Below are 6,726 nucleotides of genomic sequence, written 5' to 3' on the forward strand. Positions count from 1 at the left end.
TCGACTTCACTCCAGGCCAAATTCCAGCTAAACAGTGGCCACTAGCAGCTTTCTTGATCCTTTCATAAAGCCCATACCAAGGCGATGAGACCAAGAGTTGCCTCAGCCCTAGGCACTCACCTTCCTGCCCTCACGCTGCCCTGGGGCTGGTCATGGCTTTGGTGTTCTGAGAGGCATTCAGCCCCTGACTCTGCAAATGGCATGTTTTGGTGCTCTGGATCTTGCAAAGTGTTTAGGAATAAGCCAGCTAAAAAATGTTTGCTCCTAGTAGTTTCTGGAAGTGCAGCTGCTGCATTGGTAGTAGGCAGAGAAAGGCTACAAGGGCTGTTCTAAAGATCTGTGATGGAGTTCCTAACTGTCCTATTTCTCCAGCCTGTCCTTCAGAAGAGCAGCTCAGGAAATCTCCTTTCATGGAGGTTACCTCCTCCCAGGTCAATACTGTCTGCAAACTTGCTGAAGATGTGTTATCTGCCATTGTGCAGGTTGTTGGTGATGGCTTTATAAATTAGTTCTGGCCCCACTGCTCGTACATGGCTGCTGATGAGCTCTGACAACTTCCTCTGGAGCCCAAGCATCCAGCTGGTTGCTTACTCACCTTGTAGTCCCTCAGTGCAGCCCATACCACCTTGGTGTGGCTACAGGGAAGCTATGGGAGACAGAGACTGTGGTGAAAGCCTTGCTGAAGCTGAGAGCTACATCCACTACCTCCTCTTCCCTGCAGATGGGCCACTTGCTCCACTAGAAGACCAGAGGGCTGGTCCTTCACATCTTGTGCTTGGAGAACACATACTGGCTGTTCCTGGCCACTGTCCTGTTTCCCATGATGTGGAAACAGTGTCCCTTAGGATTTGCTTCACATTTTTCCCAGGCACTGGGGTGGGACTGACCAGCTGCTCTGTGCAACATGTTAACTGCTCATGGCATCACAGCTAGAGAACGGCAACACAGGGCAGTGACAGTGACTGCAAATAAAACCGCAGGACTTTGCAGGGCACTCTCTAGTTCCGACCCACAGAGTCAATGTCTGTTTTGTCAAACAGATGTTTCAGAATATCACCAGTGATTTACAGATGTTCCTCAAGAGGAAGAAAAGGCATGTTATCCTACACCATTGCCGCAGTTAGTAGCTTGATGCGATTCCGTTCCTGTTTTTTAGTGCTTTCAATTGCATGTACATTTTGGTCAGAGGCAAATCTGGCTATGAGATCCTAGCTGAGCTTAAGTCTTTTGGATGTGGCCACCTTCACTGCCCAAAGAAAGGCAACATCAGAGCAAACAGCACCGCGGTGTTTCTGGAGGTACGAAGGAGTGCGTTGTATTTCCTGGATGAAGCAGCATTTTGGCATGGTCATAGCAATACCAGAATTAAACTTCTTTTAATCATTATCTTTTTATATGTCAGATAAGTGAAACTGAATATTTTTAAATTCATTTTTTATCTTGTCTCAACACTGCTTGATGCACCATCCTGTAAGATGCCACCTAATAGGAAGTTATGTTTTATTTTTAAGTTGGAAATTTTTAATTGGAACGCTAAGCAGCTCCCAAAGATACTTTAAATATTGGTCGAGTCCTGACCGGGGGGTATGGCTGTCAAAACAACAGTGAGCTCCCCCAGAACACCATGAAGTCAGGAAAATGAAGATTCCCAAGTCCAGTAGAGGCAGCTGAGAGTTTCTGCCCACTGTAACTGGTCCCATCAAGAGCGCTCTGCATGGCCATGCAGTCTTCTCTGCTTTATGGGTTTTACATTGTGCAACACCACTGGCTTTCAGGTACAGGAGCACAGCCAGCCCACGAGGCTGAATGCACATCACATCCACCTTGAGGCCAAAATAGCCTGACCTTTTGATGATCTTCGGAAGATGATGAATAATGTATTGCATCTCCCAGAAGGCTGGTTGCTGCCCATACAGCAACTGACAGTTTTCCTGACATCAACCAAGCACATCCGCTCATATCTCACTGAAAAAGGTTCTGAGCTTATTGAGGGGACACAGACAGGCCTCCCGGGGCTGTCATCCCTGTCCTCCCTGCTGCCTGGGCTGCCACCAAAGGGCCTAGAACAGAGCCTTCCTGCCGTGAGTCAGATTCTCGAAAACACCAAAGTGACTTCTAATCCAAGAGGGAAATTTCAGAGTGATTTGATGCTTAGAAGTTTACACCTGTTTGCGGGACGGGTAAAGCTCCTAAGCCTTGCTTTGCTGCTTGTGAAAGTGCTTTGCCATGCCTATTAGGCATGGATGTGTTTGCAGGGCAAGAAGGATGCTGATGGAGTTTCACCCACTTCCTGAGCTGGACGGCTTCCTGCAGTACAACCAAGCTGCCCTCCCCAAAGCGTGCTAGGGACATCGTGGCTGCAATTGGAGCAGGTAGCTCACTGCTCACCTCTTGGATTAAAACAATGCACTTAGACCTAGCAAATGCTTTAGCTGAAAGGAACTTCTCTTGGGGTTTTATCTTCTGATTTGGCTCTCTGAACTGAGCATTGCTCCGAGGACTTCTCCATGCCTTTATAAGATAACATCCATCATGCTGGGACTTGTTGGGTGGTGTGGGAATGAAAGGCCACCTGGCTCACCAAGACTCCCCCAGGCTGCCGTTGTCCCTCTGGCCACAGGGTGGGATCGGTGGTATCTGGGTCTACACCACTCTGCAGAGCAGTGAAATCTGTCACCAAATCCAAGGGGGTGTGAGGGAGCTGGGACATCATGGTCTCATCACTGAGGGTGGTGGGCAGGAAGATGGCTCCAGCAACAAAGCTCTGAGTGCTCTGAGGACGGATGGCAGAAGGCTGATGAATGCGCTGGGGTGAAGCACGCTCTCAGGGGAGGGGTGAGGTGGACACGAAGCTGTTTGCAGTTGCTCTTCAGCCAGCATCTTCCATAACAAGGAAAGATGACAAATTGTTTGTTCAATTATTTAAGGTATTGCTGACTGGCTATGAATTATTAAAGTGTTTATTACTTACCATTTGGATGGCAACTCAGCCTTGAAAATCACAAGTCTTTCAAGAAACATGAAGGCAACTATGGCTTTCTGGGCATCCTGGGGACTGGGTAGACTGGAGGTGGACAGTGCAGCTGTGTTGGTGTGAGAAAAGGCACAGCCATCCCTGCAGCATGTTGCAGCCAGCTTTGCCCCTGTTGGTGCAGTTGTTCAACCTCCTGCTGCTTCTCACTATCCTGTTTTTATTTCATGTTTGCACGATGCCAGCATTGGGAGCCAAGAGCTCTTTGCACCATGTGCCATATACCACTAAGATGAATCTTGTCCCAATAATTTGATCCCTGTTACTGTGATTTTCTCATTAAATTATCTTTAGTTAGGAGAGGATGGAGTTGAAGTGAGCACATGCCAATTCCCAATCACAAATACTTCTGTCTGTCTTATGTTTTTGCTCTGTTGAAGATGTTTGCAGGTTTTTACACTGGCCCTTTCCCTTCCTTTCCAGTTTCCCCTGTGTTTTGGGCTTTTGCTTTCTTCTTTAATTTCCCCATTCCTTGAAATTGTAATCATTTGCCCTGCCGCCCATTAGAACTTCTGTTCAATGCACACTTATCCTTTGTGGCCACTACTTAGGAGATGGAGATTACATGATCAAAGAGTGCTCTTTATCTTCCGATGTTATTTTGAGTAAGACAAAGCAAGGAGATAAACGCAGCCCATTCTGACTTGCAGCTCTGCTTAACAATACCCTCCGGTCGGTGTCGAGACAGTAAGAACCGGGCACGTGGTTAAAACATAACTCCTCGGAATGGAAATTCTGCTCACGAGTTCTGGCTACATAAGGTGGCTCTTAAATAACGAGAAGAGGTTCACAATCACCCTTCTGAAGGAGCAACGCGAGTTTGATTTGCAGGCATACACGATGGCACCCAGAATCCACAGTAGAGTTGGGGAGGGCTGGAAATCTCTGGAAGTGTTTGTGACTCCAGTCAGCTTAACATGTTTGTCCTTGAAACGCACTGTTTCTTGTTTAGTATCCTGTGTTCATTTTTCCTCCCTTGCAAACATCTCAGTCATCCCGCCCAGGAACTGATTAAACCACCCGACAAACACAGTGCAGATGTCGAAGTGAAAAATTCACAAGCTATTCATAACAAGCCATCTGCTGAAGACAATTTGTCTGAACTATTTGGTGAAAATTTACAAAGCAATGAGAATGCTCAGAGATATCTGGGGAGATACTGATTACCAACTAAACCCCAATATAAGTCCTGGCTGCATGTTTCGGACATGACCGAAATCTTCACAGCCTATTGCAGGATTTGGGGTAATAAATGTTCCTTGGCCTGCCTCACTACCTCCTAGCTGCTCGGTTTTGAAGCAGACAGATGTATTTCAGGTTGATGATGTCCTTAGGAGAACGAGCAGCCTGGGGGTGGCCCATGCTCTGGTTTAAAATCCTGGCTTTCAGAGCTCTGCGCTGAGCCCCACAGGTGGGCTTTCCCATCTGCCTCAAATCCAGGTACACATTTCTCCATTCCCTGCATCTCTTCTTTCACCTCAGTTTACACATCAGCGCTTTGACAAACACCTGAAACAGCTGAAGTTTTTGTGTGAAGTACAGATTGTGGCCAAGGGGAGATGCACTTGCTGGTAGATCTCACCTTAGAAGCATAAGCAATTTCCTGAAGAAGGCTTAAGGGGAAATGTGGTAAGAATAGAAAAAACAACGGGACAGAGATTAGCGTCTTTGGGGGACAACATTTCTCAGCATATTGCTTAAACTTTCCTCCCCAGCATGTGGGCTGAGTAGAGATTGATCCCACAGCATATGAAAACTCATACAGCCCACATTCCATCAATACTCACATGTTCAGGAGGGATTCGTCTGACTGAGCACAGGCTGCGCACACGCAGAAAGGTGTCAGTAGAGATCTGGGTCCATCCGTCTCCAGAGGTCATAAAAGTAACACAGGAACACTGCTGCGAGGACATTGCTATGGGCCATGGGAACACTACCGCTGCGCACGTGTGGGATGGGGCTTGCTCTGAAGGGGAACCATGTGGCACAAGAAGAAAGGCTGCTCCAACAGCCCACATGGAGAGGTGGCTGTTAGGGTTTCACACTGGGGTTAATGGCCTTGGGGTCAAACAGAGCTGTAGGTAGGTACCTCGTGAGTTTTTCAGTAGATGTTAGATCTGAAACCCCTTCTTTCAAAATCATTTCCGCATCTTCTTTCCCCCCTCACTTCTCTTCCCTTCTCTTCCTTTTCATTTCCCTTCCTTTCTCAATTGTCAGCGTAGATATCCTACATAATCCTAAATTTCTGTGTATACTGCTAGTAGACGTCTACTAAATAGATAAAATACTACTCAGCAGGCATCACCAATAATTCATGAAGAAAATCCATTTGACAATTGCAGTAAGAGCTTCCCATTTTTAGGTGAATTCTGATATCGAGGTCTCCGTTATGTGATTTCAATTAGAGTGAACTCACTGTCCAGCTGCCCTTGCCGCTATCGCGTTTGCTAACAGTAGCCCGTCGCATCTCGGCCAGCTTACAAGGAAGGCGCGGAGGGATGGTGTGGCTCCGTGCAGAAGGTGCCTCCATCCAGGTATCCCCACGGCCGCCCCAGGCGCCTCTATCAGAGCTTCCCTCTTTCTCGGCAGCCGCTCTGTCGGGCTTTGGTAGGACAAGAGTGGCACCCAGCGGTGGGTTGCTCCATCACATCCATCTTCCTCACTCGTCTCCGGGCGGTGATGAGGGGTATCGGCTACCACAGGGCTGGCTTTGTCCCCCGGGGTCACATAGCTGGGGTAGGGGCAGGTGGGGGAACTGGGAGCCGGTGGGAAGGTGTGGGCTTGCTGCTGACATGCGGGAGAAAGGGAGCTGTGCACTCCAGAGCCTTTCTTTTGCTGGAAAGCAGCGTTTGTCCCAAGGGAGCCCTTACAAGATGGAGATGTTGGGTTGCAAGAGCCAAATGGAAGCTGTGCCAACAAGAGAAATGGAAAAGAAGGACGCTGCAAAATAAATAAATAAATAATAAAAAAATCTGTCAGATGGCCCCAATTCCTGGTCCTCACCAGCTTTCAATCCTGTCAGAGCACTTTTGTATTTAAAGGCGGATTTTTGGCCAAAGACATGTAACTCTTCACATTAGCATAACAAAGACCACAGTAATCACACCTAGCATGTAATGGTCTGCTTGTCATCCATGTGAAATGGTGATATCCACTGGGTAAGGCATCACAGCTGTGGGAGCCCATGGGTCAGTCTCATTGGTGTTGGATGAAGGTGCTGCCTGCTGCCCCACTTTCCATCCAGAGGAACCTAGACATGCTCAAGCAGTAGGTCCAGATGAACTTCATGAGGTTCAACACATCCAAGTGCAAGGTGTTGGACCTGGGTCATGGTAACCCATACAATCATTACAAGCTGGGGGATATGAGGATAAAGCACAACCTTAATGGAAAGGGTCTGGGGGTACTGGTGAATGGGAAGCCAGATATCAGCCAGCAATGTGCCCTCATGGCTCAGAAAGCCAATCGTTTCCTGGGCTACATCAAAGGAAGCATGGGCAGCAGGGTGAGGGAGGTGATCCTGCCTCTCTGCTCTGTGCTGGTGAGGCCTCACCTGCAGTGCTATGTCCAGATGTAGAGCCCTCGGTACAAGACAGAGATGGACCTGTTGGATCACATACAGAGGAGGGACACAAAAATGATCCCAGGGATGGAACACCTGTCCTATGAGGACAGGCTGAGGTTGCTGGGGCTGT

Source organism: Excalfactoria chinensis, chromosome 2 (assembly GCF_039878825.1).
Source record: "Excalfactoria chinensis isolate bCotChi1 chromosome 2, bCotChi1.hap2, whole genome shotgun sequence".
Taxonomy (NCBI): Eukaryota; Metazoa; Chordata; class Aves; order Galliformes; family Phasianidae; genus Excalfactoria; species Excalfactoria chinensis.